We start from the raw sequence: 17116 nt of genomic DNA, 5'->3' as shown, positions 1-17116 counted from the left end.
CAGGTTGATAGCAAGCACAAAGTGTGGAGAGAGACAAGAAACTACAAAGGGATAGCCAGGAGAGGAGACAAGGTCAGGAGTGGATAATAAAACTCATGGAGGACCAAACAGAGATGCTGAGGTCCCTGATTGCGCTGCAGGCAGAACACACATGTGCTCGACTCTAACTGCAGTCCATGCAGAGCTGCATTCCTTGCCCTCCCACATTCCTCTCACATTTCCAGTCTGTGTCAGTACCCCTTGCACTCCACCCTGGGACATTTTCCATAAAGACAGCTAGACTTACATGCAGCTCTGAGATCCTCACTTCAGTGATCGTTGCTCACTGTCATGTCCCCTGTAAGAAATGTTAATCTGTGTATTATTGTTTAATAAAAATTGAGTCTTACAAAGACAGTGATTCTTCATTTGTGACCTACACAGGGTGGTTGCAACAGAAATCCAATCACAGTGGCAATCGCCACAATTGCAGACTACAATGAATGCTCAGGCAGGAATCATTACAGGGGTCATTTAAGGTGGCAAGTAAACAATGCCTGGTTCAGTTAATTACAGAAAGACACATTACTGGGATTCATTATCAAGATGCTGCTTCAAAGCCTCCCTGATTTGAATAGCCCCACATTGAGCCCCTCTAATAGCTGTGGGGTCTGGCTGCTCAAAATCAGCTGCCGGGCGATCCACCTCAACGCTCTGTCTCTGCGGTCACTTTTCCCCCTTGACTTCACAAATGGTAGAGCACAGCAGGCTGCTATGATCATGGGAATATTTTTCTCATTGAGGTCTAACCTGCCAAAAAGACAGCGCCAGCGACCCTTTAATCTGCCAAGCGTACATTCTGCGGTGATTTTGCACCTGCTGAGCCTGATGAAGCGCTCCTTATTGCTGTCAAGCTTTCTGGTGTAAGGCTTCATAGGCCTTGGGAATAAGGGGCAGGTTGGGTCTCCAAGGATCACTATGGACATTTCCACATCCCCCACTGGAATCTTCTGGTTTGGAAAGAAAGTCCCTGCTTGCAGCTTTCTGTACAGATCAGCGTTCCTGAAGATGCGTGCGTCATTCCTTTTCCCTGACCACCCTGTGTTGATGTCAGTGAAATATTCGTGGTGATACACAAGCACCTGTAATACCATAGAGAAGTACCCCTTTCTACTGATGTACTCCGTTGCAAGGTGGTCTGGTGCCAAAATTGGCATATACGTGCCATTTATTGCCCTGCTGCAGTTAGGGAATCCCACTTCTGCAAAGCTAGCATATTTTACACACGTTGCCAAGAGTCATGGTCTTCATAGCAGCATGAAATTAATGGCCCAGCACACTTGCGTTAAAGCAGCCCCAATGGTGGACTTCCCGACTCCGAATGATTTGCGACCAAGCAGTAGCATTCTGGAGTCGCCAGCTTCCACACTGTGATCGCCATATTCTTCTCCACCGAGAGGGCAGCTCTCATTTTGGTGTCTTCGCGAAGCAGTGCTGGGGCGAGCTCTGCACACAGTTCCAGGAAGGTGGCTTTCCGCATCTGAAAGTTCTGCAGCCACTGCTTATCATCCCAGACCTCCATAACGATGTGATCCCACCACTTAGTGCTTCTTTCCCGTGACCAAAATCGACAGTCCACCATGTGCAGCTGCTCTGTGAATGCCAAAAGTAATCTGGTGTTGTTTCTTTCCATGGCACATAGCAGGTCCGGCACCTCTGATTCCTCTTTAGATAGGTACCTCATGATTAACTGTATTACCATCTGTGGTATGTTAAGGAAAGTGACCACAACGTTAGAGAGCAGTGCAGGATCCATCCTTTCAGACGGAGATGGTGGGCACACAGTATATTGGGGTCATTGAAAAATGCTGTAAAACGCTGTCGGGAGCCCATAGAATGCTGGGATGGAAAACAGTACATCATGGGACATTGAGCCCACACCCATGATGTGCTGTGATCCACTCCGCCTTCCCACAACTCCTAGTGGCAGAAGGAGGCAAGTAGCATAGTGGGATAGCTACCCACAGTGCACTGCTCTTACTGTTGATGCTAGAGTACGAACTGTGGACACGCTCTGCTGACAGGGGGAGCATAGTGTGAACATGCAGTAGCAATGTTGCTATAGCACTTTCTGATTGTCAGCATGACTTTCGTTGACAAAACTCTGTAGTGTAGAAAAGGCCTGAGTCTCCTTTCATCTCCTCCCCCTGCTGTCTCGAGGCCCCTGTTTACTACTTATATATAAATTGAGGTAAAACATACATTCCTTTGTTTAGGATAGACCTGTTCAACAACTTTTGCCTAGGCAGGGTGTGTGGTTTTGAACATGTGCTAATAACATCATAAAGGGGTATTTCATAACTTTACATATAACGTTGCTACATACGTTTCACCATGATGTTATTGACCAGTGAGGAGTTAGTTTTCAAATGATATCTCACAAGGCATATTTTGTACAAAGATTATTACAATTGTGGATAGGGTGTGAATACAGGGGTGCTTATTGTCACAGACTCCTATCGTAGTAGTGCAGGAGACAAAATGTATCCGGTCATTAGCAAATCAGTGAACGTGCCTTAAAATGCTCAAAGTAAACAAACTGGAACTTTGAGGTTTTTTCCTTCTTTTTCAGTTATAGTGATCTTGGGTTTTACTAGGCACACCATTCTGAGATGGAAGTATTATTCTCCCACTCCTCGCAGCTGATGGTGTCCCTTCTAAGCAGAGGTTGATATTTGTGCAGAACTTAAGAGCATTGACCATTAAAGCTAGTGAATATTATCTGTGATTTTATTTTAATCTATTTCCCCTTTAATTCTCTCTATTAGAAGAGATCCTTTTTTATTATCCTCATTTTTTCTCTTTTAAAAAATAAAAGCAGAAAAAACCCCTACATTTTTATCTATTTTCTGAAATGGCTCTCTCTATATAAATAAATTGCATTTATATTTGTAAATGTGCACTGATTTTTGGGTTGACCTTTGTGGATGTTCCAGTGTGTGTGGTGTAAACAAAGGAGCATTTTGGACTCCAGGGTAATATTCTAAGAATTTTCTTTGGAGGCTGGTGGCAATCCTTTGGTTGTGTTTCCTTCTCCAGGTTGAACAATTAGGAAAAAGTTAAATTTGGTACACTGGAAAAGGGACCAAAGAAAGTAGATTAGTTTTACTGTTTTCACATTTTATTCTTATAGCTATTGCCCTGAATGCCCCAAATATTTCCTCTGTGGCAGACTTGTTTGCTTCAGGGGATTGGTAACAGAATATATATTTTTTTTCACTTATAGGTTGTTGGTTCTAATCCAGTTCTGATTGGTAGTGATCAAAATCTGTTGCTATCAGATAGCAGTTTGGTGGCCCACGTGAAATGCATTTGGTGACCAGGTTTGGTTGACACATAGCATGAACGGAATTGTTATTAAGTGGGTCCCACTTTTCAAAATCTCAGCAGAGACACCGAGAATTGAATGGGCCATGGAGGCTGAACTATCCTTTCGCCATCTACAGGGTGATCCCTTCAGGTCAGGGAGGGGCCATGGTAGTGTATGGGGAAGCTTGCACTGCTGTCTGTACCTCATCTGTCTGCAGAGAACCTTTCATGCTCATGGAATTCACCCACACCCTCACTTCTGTATGTGTATTATTGCCAATTTTACATATCAAGTGATAACACAGAATAGAAGTTCATTTCTTTTTCCACAAGATTTTGACTGTCTCCTTAACTTAAGGAGGCAGGAATATGCTTGGAAGTGCTGTAGTACAATTAGCATGCAGGAATGGTACTACCAGCATATGATGCTGTGTGATTTTATTCTAGCCTTTTAAATACCACTGTTGTGTTTGCAACTGTTCAATTCATTAGCTTCCTGGAATTATTATTGTGGCATATTTCTGAAGAGAACAATAAACAACCCTGGGAAAATAGTACTGCAACACTGAACATTGTGTTGGTCCATGGAGAGTAATATTTTTTTAAGCTCTTTCCATTTCACTGGAGTCTTGTAAGAATCTTTTCAAGCTGTGTCAAAGCATTAATAAACATATTACATGTTAGGCAATTGAAATGCATTAGAAACAATGTCAACACACTTTAAAATATGAGTTTAGTTTAATTGAGTCCTTGTTCTATTTGAGGCTCGTCTTGGCAGTTGGTGATGCACTACTGGTTGTGCTCCCAGTGTGCACAGATAGGTCATACGCTTGTGTTTACTACTACCTGCAGCCACATGAAAATGAAAACATGATGCTATCGAAGATGTTCTATTCAGCAGAGTAAAATACTTTTTCTTGGGATGCTTGTCCTGTTACATGACCCCCACTGTTAAAGGGTGATGCCATGTTGTGGTGGTAGATTAAAACCCTTTAGGAAATTGAGAGAGACTGGGATTGTAGGAATAATTTGGCATAAAAGCAGTTGTTTGACAGTAAAGAAATCAGCAGGAAGCCATTGGGTGGAGTTTCAAGAATTCTGAGTGTGAGAGTCATGAGTTGTTAAGTATCAAATCTACTAGCTTTTATTCTTGGAAAGCTTAATGTAATATAAAGTAATTAACTTTATAGTAGGTCCATAAATTGGCATTACAGTCAAGGTCATCAAGGATACAAGGACGACTGCAGTTGGTGCTTCATTCTATAGGCCTTTTTAAAAGAAGAATAATTGTAAGCAGGTAGCAACATATCCTTTATCACTGGTCTCTTCAGTCAGAATATTTCTGCTACTGCCCTACAAAGCACATAGATCCCTGAATTAAAAGCTGCAAATACAAACTAAATCATTTGGAGATTTGCAGCATTTGCTGAATGTGCTTGTGCTAGCTGCAACAAACTTCCTGTATTGCGAAAACATGGTTCATGACAGAATTACCAATCTTAAAGTCTGCTTTTATTTTTTCTTTTCAGAATCAAATAGAACATACTGATTCAGCAGAACTGGCTGATTGTGCAGCAGTCATCATGAATAGGCACAGGGTCATCGGTTTCTTAACACATGTATAAGATAAAAAGGTAAGAAGCAAGTAAGCGCTGTTGTTAATACAGTTATTATATAATGCTATACTTTGTTAATACTGTTATTAGATAGTATTATGTAGATTATGATCAAGAAATAGATTACTTTAAAATGAATTAAGAATCTATATGGGGTACAAACTTGGTTGTATGAACTAGATGATTTAATTATTTCAGACTTGCATTTTCCTTTTCTTTTTATTGGGATTAAGTTTATTTTAGAATAAGGGTGTGTTGTTTTTTTTCGCAGCCCCAAATTTGTCTCCCTCAGGCTGTGCTGAGGGCAGATTTCATCATCAGGGACAGACATATCTGTTGCTTAGCTCTCTTAACAAGCTATTCATTATGCTTGAAGTGCTTGATTCTTCCTTCTTCCCAGGAGAAAATTAAAAAGGTCACTACTGTGTGCTGGAATAGAGTGCAGACTTGACCAGCACTGCTAGGGGTTGAAGCAAGTCCTCAGGAGCATTGGTTCTAACACATTACCTACCTGAGTTGATGTGCAATCCCCTGTAATCATGCTGTCAAACAATGACAGTGCCTGGAATCTGAAACAGACAGGATAAAAGAGCAACTTACATATATATTTTTTCATCTGATCACAGACATTGCAATTTTCACCTCAGGAATGTTCCAATTATATTTGTTATAAGGTCTATTGTAAATCATAGAATCATAGAATATCAGGGTTGGAAGGGACCTCAGGAGGTCATCTAGTCCAACCCCCTGCTCAAAGCAGGACCAATCCCCAATCAAATCATCCCAGCCAAGGCTTTGTCAAGCCTGACCTTAAAAACTTCCAAGGAAGGAAATTCTATCACCTCCCTAGGTAACGCATTCCAGTGTTTCACCACCCTCTTAGTGAAAAAGTTTTTCCTAATATCCAACCTAAACCTCCCCCACTGCAACTTGAGACCATTACTCCTTGTCCTGTCCTCTTCTACCACTGAGAATAGTCTAGAACCATCCTCTCTGGAACCACCTCTCAGGTAGTTGAAAGCAGCTATCAAATCCCCCCTCATTCTTCTCTTCTGCAGACTAAACAATCCCAGTTCCCTCAGCCTCTCCTCATAAGTCATGTGTTCCAGACCCCTAATCATTTTTGTTGCCCTTCGCTGGACTCTCTCCAATTTATCCACGTCCTTCTTGTAGTGTGGGGCCCAAAACTGGACACAGTACTCCAGATGAGGCCTCACCAATGTCGAATAGAGGGGAACGATCACGTCCCTCGATCTGCTCGCTATGCCCCTACTTATACATCCCAAAATGCCATTGGCCTTCTTGGCAACAAGGGCACACTGCTGACTCATATCCAGCTTCTCGTCCACTGTAACCCCTAGGTCCTTTTCCGCAGAACTGCTGCCTAGCCATTCGGTCCCTAGTCTGTAGCTGTGCATTGGGTTCTTTCGTCCTAAGTGCAGGACCCAATACTAGAAATCATTCTAGTATTGTCTGGTAAAGTTTAGTGAAATTTATATTTTCACAATTAATCACTGAGAAGGAATGGTCTGAGCACAGGACGGGGAGACAAGAATTCCTGTATTCTTATCCTGGTCCTTTTATATTGGGTTTTTAGGCAAGTTGTCTCATCAGATTGCCTTATTTTCCCATCTGTTAAACGTGGATAACAACATTTACATACCTTCCTTATACAGGTATAGTAAGGTGTCAGTGCACATAAAGCCCTTTGAAGATCAAAAATATTATGTAACTCCAAAGTGGTGATGTTGCTTACCATCAGTAAAGTTCTGTCACCGTTTCCATCAACACACTCCCCCCCCCCCCCCCCCCCCACTAGGTAACTCTGCCATATAAAATTTGTTCTGAGACTTATTTGAGAAGTTGGAATAAAAGTGTCATCCACATAGTATATTAATATAAATTATTTTAAAATCATGATATAAATCAGCTTACTATGTAAGTTACAGAGGAATAAAAAAGGCAGTGCTTTAAAATATTCTTGTTAAATATGAGTCTTCAGGGAGCTGGGAGGCAAAAATGGTTGCTTAGATCTGGAGCTCCTGCTCAATCCCACTAAAGTCCACCAACATCCGCTGTTGTAAAGCCATAGTTTTTGTCTCTGGGTGGTTCATCCTACAGCACACCAGATCAGTGTGCAAGGGTGGGCTATCCTCCAGGATTGGGGAAGGTGAAACTAGAGTCTCTACTTTAGAAGACAAGATGGGCTCGTAGAGATCACTACAGACCAACCACTAAGTGTGATCCCAAAGGTATAAAGTAGAATCAACCATCTGGAGAGCCAATCCAGAAGAAATAAGTGGTTGTGTTCCCTTTGGAATTGGAAAAGGACAGGCCAGCAAATTTTTTTCTAAGCCTCTACTTGAGATCCTTTCCTTTCTCCCTGATACGGATCTGGACATAGAAAGTGCCCACTGCTCAAGCCCTTAGCACCTAAGCCCACAACTAATGCGAAACCCATGGTGTTTATATTAAAATTCCTAAAATACAATGTGAAAGAATCCATCCTTGAAAAAGGAAACCTGATGTGAAAGGGGCATAAAATGATTTTTCCTGACTACAGTTAGGCCATAGTTGGAAAAAAGCCTGTTCAGTACAGTAAGGAACCCATCTTGCCTGTGTGTCAAGCCAGGTGAAGCCACTGGACACTCAGACTCAGATCAACATACCACATCCTGCTGAGCAAGAGCCTCGACCAGCTTGGCTCCAGAGGAGACAGTAGCTATATCCTGTCCTCTCACTGGGACACCCAGGGTGGTTGATTTGCCTAACAAACTGGGGTTGGTCAGCTATCAATCTGGTTTTCCCGACTTCCATTTTGAATTGTTACGGGGTTTTGTTTTACTGGTTTTGTGGTTCAGGATAGTGGTGGTAGGGGTTGCTGTTTCATCTTACTGATAGTGTTTCAAGAACAGCATACTAGTATTGTATTTAGTTTAAATTGCAGATGGTAATGTCAGGTGATATACCAAGAGATGAGAGCAGTATTTCAGTTCTTATTGACCTTTAAGTAGCCAGCTATCAAAGGGCCATACACTGGATTTTGGATCCACTTGTCTATAGGAGGTGGTTTGGATTGGTTGTTCTTCTTTCCCACCTGCCCTCTTTTTTTCTAGTGGACACCCAAGCAGATATCTGTCTTGTAGGATTCTAACCTTCAATGCATAGTTATGTTATTTTAGCTCAGAAACACTATTTAAAGCGTATTCAGGCATGTTCACACCTCCTCGCCCCCCCCCCCACCTTTTGCAATGTTGAGGGAGGGACCTTGGGAATATTTATTTATTTTGCATTCAGTGTGGGTCAGAGGGATTTGTTCATTTGGGCTGCTCGTCTCTAACAGACTTTTTTGTCTCACTTTGACTCGAGAGTGTTGCTCTCGCACACCTTTGTTTTTCTTACAGCCACCCGCCCTACCTCCTCTAAATTCTCTTACTCAGCACTTAACCTCTTGCTACTCTATCATCTTTTCTCCCTTCTCTTCATCTAAACATCTTATGAATTCCCTTTAATACCCTTCATCTTGGATTCTTCTCACCCTGCCTGTACCTCTGAGTCTTGATGGGCACAGCATAAGATGCATATGGGGTTGCTTCCCCTTGTGAGTACCTATGGCTAATCTACTTACATGTTTCTTGGGATATAAAAGGAACTGGTAACCCTCTAAAAAGAAAAAAATGTTATATCTCATTTAAAATTGAAAGTTAATATAATACTCCTCCAGGAAACCCACCTAATTGAGTCTGAGGCTGAAAAGCTGAAAAAAGGCGGGATTGTTGATGGCATTTTAGTAATTACTTGGCCAAGTCTAGAGGCGTGTCAGTTCTATTAAGAACCCCCTTCCCCCCCCCCCCCAAAAAACAAAAAAAAAACAGCACACACAAATCCCATCATCTGCTCGACATGGAGGGAAGACTCCTAATGGTTAAAGTGCATATGTCTGATCTTACAGACACTCTTGTAAACGTCCACGCCCCAACAAAGATGATTCCTCCTTTTTCAATCAATTATTTTCTAGATTGACTCCTCCCTAGAAAATTTTATTGTAGCGAGGGACTTCACTGAAGTGTTAGACCTGCTTTTGGACAGATCAAGGACACTTCCAGTGTGCTCAATCCTCTGCTGGCCACACCATTATTGCCCAGAGGGAGGAACTGGGTTTAAAGGACATATGGAGGCTACAGCACCCTACACCTTTTTCTCACCCCCATGTTCCACACATTCACTGATCCGTTATTTTTTGGTAGTGGGTGTCTTGGTCAGCTCTGTTGTTAGCAAAATAAAAGTAATTATGATTTCTGATCATGCCCCTGGGGTGTTGCAGCTCTTACCTAATGAAAAACTACGGGCTACCAGGAGATGGCAGTTAAACTCTTTACTACTAAACACACAATTTAAAAAGTTTGTGGAGGATGAAATAAAAGTTTTCTTTGAGACTGATGACAACCCCTTAATTTCCTGAGTGTTCTTGTGGGACACTTTCAAGACATAGTTAAGGTGCACGATAACATCCTCCTTCTCCCATTAAAGGACACACATGCAGGCTGAGCTGGTGAATTTAATGGAAAGGCTGATTCCCCCTCTTCAGATAAACACTTCAAGGTGGCAAATCTCAGATATGATATTAATAAATTAACCTTAGCTCAGGCTGAATTTGCTCTGTATAGACTAAGGCTGCGTCTGCACTGCATGCTTCTTTGTGCCGCATGCAGTGTTCCTACCCAGGTAGCCTCCCTAGCACAGATATAAATAGTAGTGTAGACTATGAAGTGCGGCTTAAGCAAGTAAAGACACGCCTGAAGGGTGCGGGCACGTACTTGAGTACATACCCTATACTGCTCTCTACTCAACCAACCTGTGCCTCCCTGTCTACACTGCTACTTTTAGCAATGTAGTGCCCTGCTGCTGAAGCCTTTTTCCTATGGCAGGAAAAGACTCTGGCAGCAGGGAAAGGCTTTGGCGGGGGAGAAGCAGTGGGGAAAGGCTCCAGCAGCTCCCCACTGCTGGAGCCCTCCCCCACCTCAGGCAAAAACTCCACCAGTGGGAAAGGCTAGGCCAGCTCCCTATTGTTGCACCCTTTCTCTGCAGCAGGGAAAGACTCTGACAGCTGCCTGCTGCTGAAATCCCCTGTCACAGGGAAAAACTCCAGCAGCAGGGAAAGGCACTGGGAGGTGTGAGGCAGGTTCTGGCAGCTCCCGCAGCTGTAGGGTGTAGTGTCCTGCTGCCTCCCTGTTGCTCAGCCTTTCCCTATGCTCTCCCACTGTCTGAGCCTTTCTCCTTTGCAGTGAAAGGCTCTAGCAGGACGGAGCTGCTGAAGCCTTTCCCCGCTGCTTCCCCGCTTGCCAGAGCTTTCACTGATGGGTGTAGCTACACACTATAATGTGGACACTGTGCGCTTTTCACTGTGGTGTGTTGCTACATGTACACTACGCACCCCTGATGGTGGTGTATAGTATAAGCATAGCCTAAAACAGACATTCTGGGAAACTATTAGTGCATAGACTTAGAGTGAATTCACTAAAAGCTAAAATCCCCTCAGTTTGCTCTAGTCAGGGCCAGACACTGATCAAAAAACCGTTAACAAACAATTCTCCAAATTCTACCAGTGCTTGTATTTAGAGGAAGATACCCCGATAATCAGTTACTAGAAGAATATATCCAAAATCTGCAGCTCCCCCAGCTAACAGAAGAACAACAATTTGGCTCGATTCTCAGTTACATACCTCTGAGATTTGGCCACCCTAGGCAACATGAAATCAGGCAAGCCCCTGACTCTAGACTCTAGGGCAGTATGAAGAATTTTTGTTTTTTTTTGTTTTTCTGACAGTCAATGTATGTTTGTCTTATGCATATGGTAACTGGCGCATTACTTATATATACACATCTGTGATGCTCCCCTGAGGTACCCAGGGTTGTGAGGCACCTCACTACTACCTTCCTTTAGCATGAAGCAGTCTTGTCTACGCCTGCTGTGGATCAGCTCCCTGAACCCACCAGTCTCTGGCAATACAAGCACTATGTTCCAGGCCTCCGCAGGCCTCACTCTTTCTGTACAGGTAGCAATAGGCATATGGCAACCCCTCAGGGCTGGTCTACGCTACCACTTAAATTGGTGTAACTTAAGTCACTCAGGGGTGAGAAAAAGACAGCCCCCCTGAGCGATGTAAGTTACATCGACTTAATTGCTGTCCATGCTGCGCTATGTCAGTGGGAGACCCTCTCCACTTATCCAGTGAACAGTCACTGAATTACCAGGCCTGCTGTTCCCAAAGGAATAGTATGCACCAGCTTGTAAGAGTCCACTCAGGATCAGTACTTTGCTTAACACCACAGCACTTAGGTATGGTTACTATGAAAACAAGAATAAGTTTATTATCAAAAAAACAGAGAATCAAGTGATAGGAAGTAAGAATATTATTGGAAAAAAATGGTTGCATATAAAACAAAAACCTAAGGTGCTTTCTAGAGACTAAATTTATCAAACAGATTAACTTCCTGTCTAAAGAAGTTTATCTCACTCAAATTTCACTCCAGCATTTTCACTCAAGCCCAGTTGAGACCCCTTTTTCATGAAGCAAAATTGCTGTCCTTTTACTTCTTCAGAGAAGAGTGGAAGGGTGTCTGTCCCCCAAATTTAGTGGAGCAAGCCTCTGATGTGTACCTCTGGATTGGGTCTCTTCCCTCTCACCCCACTATTTTTCTGCTCCTGTTAGTTTCTTTCTGAAGTCCCCACTCCTTCATTTGCATTCAGTTCAGACTGGTGACAGGAGATCCATTGTAAACTCTACAATATGTAATTCACATAGAAACACCCAGCTAGTTAAACAATTCTTGTGTGACAAGATACCTGTTTTTCACTTTTGCTGGTGACCAGTCCTTAGACACAGACCTTATAATTTTCAGTGTTTATACATAACTCCTTACACAACATCTGTACCTGCATTTCACAATGATGCTGCTGACTGGGGTGACACCTTTTTATCTGAGGCCTCACATGACACTCATAGGTGAAATAAAATGCACATATCAGACTCAGGAGATTCCTGTGACCTGTATGGACCTCCTCTGTGCCACTTGCCAGGCACTAATTGGTTCCTGGGTCACAACATCGTATATAAACCATCATATATAAACATTTTTGTGCAGGCAACTTAATCTGTAAATAGTTGTAAGCGTTCATTGTTTTGTTGCATTTTTGGGTCAAGTTGCACAATTCTTTATGGTATTCAGAATATTCAGTTTTCATAGACAGACAGATTAGTCTCTCCTCTTCAAGGAAGATTTAGATTTGAAATAGCATAGAGATGGACTTGGGCTTGGGTGCCATGACAGAGTGAACATTTATATATGATCTGTAAATATTGGAGATCTCTTCAGTCTGCCACAGTGTTTGTTTATATCTGAGCGTTCATAAGCTCTAAAGAGCAGAGAAGCCTTGTAGATGCTGAGTAATGCATGCCATGATACAAACATTTGGTAAGTTGATAAATAAAACATGCTGGTTTTTTATTTGTTTATACAAAAAAACATGACCCAGTGGTGTGACTGGAAGTTGTCTAATTGACAAAAAACATTATTTCATTGGCTTTACACTGTCAAAAATAAGTGATTTGGTGGTCTCAGCCTACATCACAAAACCATCACCTGTGTAACAGTCTTCAGTCAGGAGAAACTCAGGACTGGAATATTAAGTGTTATTGGCCAGAAATTGAGGTATATTTGGTGGGATTATTCACAAAGCTCTCTTTAAGCAGCGTGCCTGGCTTTGGCCATTGTAATCAATAATACTTTCATAAGCACCACAATTCAAATTTAGCCTAAATCAGTTCATAAAGTGAGGAAGAAAGACAACAAAAAGAAACATAAGGTTGGCTGAAAGAGAGGCCCAGCATTTGGTGGTTCAGAAATTGACAGGCACAAACGTTGATGACACCTGGATGCAAAAAGTAAAAATGTATTTTTAGCTGCACTTCTTGCTACTTCATAATACATTGCTTATAATTAGTTATTCTTGCTATATTTTTACACAGTGGACTTTCTGAGCTGTTTCTGGAATATCAGCTCTGCTTTTCTTTGACTCAGTAAACTGTCCTTTCTTCAATGCAATGGTCATTGAATTCAGTTTGTTGTTCAATCTTGATTTATTATACTTTTTCATCAACAAATAAAATGCATCTCTGTTGAGCTATTGAAGATTATTCTGGTTAAAACATTTAAGTTTCTGCCCTCTTCAAAATAATGATTGAAAGGACCAGCTTTGAGCCGGAAAACCCTGCCCTATTGATTCAGTGACAGTCCTTACCTTAGACCTTAGTCCATCCTGTGCTTTGCTGCATATTGGGCTACCCACATTTGCCATTCTTGCCTGTCAGTTGTCCTTCTCTCCAAATCTTCCCATTTCATGTTGAGGTGCTTGATGCCACTCAGAACTGTTCGTTTCCCTGTTATTCGCGGTCTTCCTCTCTTTCTTGCGTTTTCTGGCTTCCATTCAACGGTGGTATTTGGTAAGATTTATTTTTCCATTCTCCATACATGTCCAAGCCACTGATGTCTTCTTTTGTAGATTATTTGTGAAAGGGTGCCTTCATTCATCTTCCTATCTCTATATGTTATTCCCAATATTCTTCTCTGACATTTGTGATGAAATGCATCCAGCTTTTGCGTATCTTTCTTGGTAAGTTGCCATGTCACACTACTATATGTTGTGATGACGATAACAATTGTTTTGTACACGTTCAGTTTTGTCTTCAGGGATATGTTTTTGAGTTGCCAGATGTTTTTGAGTCTTCCAAATGCAGCATTTGCCTTCCTGATTCTTCTTCTTCTTTCCTCAGAACTAGTACCATCTTGGCTGATGGTACTTCCAAGATATGTAAAATTGTCCACCTCCTCCAGTTTCTCTTCTTCAATTTTGATTTCTGTCCCTATAGTCCCCATTAACATGACTTTACATTTCTTTGCATTATATCTCAAACCTGTCTTCTCCATTACTACTTTTACTTGGTTTGTACATTTTTGTAGTCCATTGGCATCTTCACTAATAAGAGCGATGTCGTCAGCAAAGTCTAGATCAAATAGCCTTGACTTGTTCCATTTTAGGCCATATGTATCACTGTCGCATTGTTTTAGTCCATAGTCAGTGAGTAGCATAAACAAAAAAGGAGACAGGACGCACCACTGCCTTATACCTGTCTTGATGCTGAATGGCTTACTCAATCCATTTTCCATTTTAATGCAGCATTTTGAGTTGGTGTAGAATGCCTTCATAATGTTAATTAATTTTGTTGGAATTCCAGATTGTTCCACAATTTTCCACATTGTTTCTCTGTTTACACTATCGAATGTCTTTTGAAAGTCCACAAAATTGATGGCAAGACTGCCTTGGAATTCAGTTGTGCTCTCAATAAGTCATCTCAGGGTGCAGTAAGGTGCAGTTATTAATCATCTTAATCAGGTTATACCAACTCTTTCAAATATCAGGATGGCCTATAAGGCGGAAAAGAAAACAAGGTAAACAAAGATAGGGGAAAATGTTATACCGCAATAAATTAAAAAAAAAAAATACAGTGACTTAGTCACATAACTCACTTCGATTTTAATGGAAACATGTAGCTGAACATATGGCAGTTACCCCACTGGCCTGATCCACTTTGGTTAATATGAGCTAGGATACTGTTACTTACCAAAGGAAACAATAAGGTGCTATCTAGCAACATAAGGATCTATCCTTCTGGTCCTCATTTGCACAAATACTGACTACTCATATAAGTAGTCCCATTGAGCTCAGTGGGATTGCTTACATGACTAAGGATTTGCAAGATTGAGCAAAGAGTCCTTTTTCTGGAACAACTAGGTTAAAAATGTTGTTGGGGGTCTTCTCTTCCTTAGTCTTGTTTCGGCCTCAGTTTTCTAAAGAGAGTTGTGTGTGTACTTCCCTGTCTTTTTCCTCAAATCCTATAAATATTCATAAAGGTATGGGTCTTTATTGCCATGGGGAACTACACGGAAATCATATGATCAGCAGTCCAGAACTGCTCTACAGTTATGAATGATCTTCTTAAATGTTATATTATCCTCTAAAATAAGGGATGAGGGGGAAAAACCAACTCCACTTAAATTCTGACCCTGGTACGCATTCCCATTAATTGGGTGCGAGGCAGTCAGCAAGCAACAAAGGTGTATGTTTCTGTTTGTTTATGAAGTGGGTTTAGTTTAAGGGTAAAGATTTTTTTTTTATTAAACTACAATTCTAAACCACGGAGACCATAGCTGCCAGATCCTTGTAGCATGCTATATTAGACCCTTGTGTGTTTTCACTTCCAGTCCTTAATCCCTGGCCATGCAGGAGAGAAATATTCAATCCCAGGCAGGCTCCGATACTTTGGGAGATTTGGACAGGGCATTGGGGAAAGAGAAGGATGGGCATCCATTGTTTATATAAACGCTAAGCCTCCTCCTGTGTCAAGAAAAGGGCATTAAGGGCACTAGCTGTGGTTTTGGCTCTTTTTTTTTTTTTTTCTTGAAGGGAGATGGGAAGAAAAGGGTCATTTGTTTTATAAATAATAATTGCTGATTTTATACTTCAGCATTTCCAGCAGACTTTTTCTGGTAAATAGTGGCTAGGTATAGGCATCAGTTAGCTTATTTAAAGGAACTGCGTCAGTTTAACTAACTGTTGAAAACAAACACATTTTTAATACTTGATACTAATACTACCTTGGATTATTAAGTGAAATAATTACAATATTTCAGTGTGCTTGTCTCTTCTGATGCTCTTTGTTTACTTTGTATATTTCAGCATGGACAATGAAAATCAATGAAGTCAGATTCATTTTTGTATATTCAGTTTCAGTGGCTGGTTCTTAGTGCTTCAAGCCGTTTTGGGCTTCAAACTTCTTAGTAGAATGTGTATTTGTTTACAAACAACTCTTTGCATTTGGATTTATGGAGGGGAAATGTGGAAACATTTCTATTTGTCTTAGGATGGACCAAATTTAAATCAGCAGTTTCCCATTAAAAATATTAAAATATACAGATTTTTTCCATAAAGTTTATAAAGTAATTATTTTAAAACATTAACTGTACTGTGTTGTGTAAGACTATCAGGGTAGTGGATATAAAGTGTTAGGAGTAGTCGTTTTGTGGGCTTGATTTATTATTGATGTATAGACAGTTCCATGCATTTGCTGAAGATGTAAAATTTTTTATTGGATATTGTTTTGTAACATTTGTAAAGCACCTACTATTTGAGAGAAACTAAAATCAATAAAAACAGTGCCATTTAAAGTGAATTGCTTTCTTTAGTTGTGTGATCTTGTTCTTCAGCTTGTTCTTTGCTGTCACTTCAGCGAATATAAATCATGTGATGGGCAAAACTCAGGCATGATTAGGGAGGGAAAAATAATCTAATTTAAATCTTAATTATACCAATGCAGGTATATTTGAGTGCATACTAAACTCCAGTTTTCAGGAATCTTAAGATGAGCCCTAAAAATGTACTCTGTACTGAAAAATGACCTGAATGAGTGATCGGATTTGATTTTTTCTTAAGTCAGAAACATTTTTCTGCATGTGGCATTAATGTACAGAAACCTAAAGAGATGTTTCACTCTTTAAAAATGTTTTCAAAGCCATGTAATCAGTGTAGTGTATGTCTTCCTCCTTCCGCGTCAAATACCAGTAGGTCAATGATTGTTGGTATCTCTAATTACAAAAATCAGTGCTTGTCGTCCAGTTCACTTGAATGGTCTTACAAAAAAGTTTATATATTTATGCTAGAGAATTCCTTTATGGATGCCCTTTTTATGTTTTAAGAAGCAGAAAAAAATTTGAATGGAGTGGTTTCAAACAGCATCAGTGTTCACATTGTTACTGAGCACAGGAATCCTGTCTGATGCTTTTCAAACTGCTCAATCCTACAAGGGCCCGGTACTTTTGGGCAGAATCTAATTGACCTCAGTGGGACTTTGCCGAGGAAGTAACTATTCTCAGGTGTGTAACTGTTTGCCAGATTGGGCCCTTGCCAAAATTCTAAATTAAATACAAACAGTGTAGATGTGAAATGTACAGTATAATACTTTGAATAAAATAACAATCTTGATGTAGTTGAGTTAATTTTGATTGATCATCTTTAGAAGGCTTTGTGGAAGAAG

At 40.9% G+C, this 17116-nt stretch overlaps 1 protein-coding gene across 1 annotated transcript in view; it reads left to right on the top strand.

Moving 5' to 3' along the window:
- Positions 1 to 17116, top strand: part of ZFYVE9 (zinc finger FYVE-type containing 9) — a 93131-nt gene that overhangs the window by 21094 nt on the left and 54921 nt on the right. Inside the window, exon 2 of the mRNA XM_037907507.2 lies at positions 4878 to 4982. The gene's annotated coding sequence lies outside the window, so the exon portion shown is untranslated. The remainder of the gene's footprint in view (positions 1 to 4877; positions 4983 to 17116) is intronic.

The sequence above is a fragment of the Chelonia mydas genome, chromosome 8, assembly GCF_015237465.2.
Source record: "Chelonia mydas isolate rCheMyd1 chromosome 8, rCheMyd1.pri.v2, whole genome shotgun sequence".
Classification (NCBI taxonomy): Eukaryota; Metazoa; Chordata; order Testudines; family Cheloniidae; genus Chelonia; species Chelonia mydas.
This window is presented reverse-complemented; position numbering and strand designations above follow the sequence as displayed.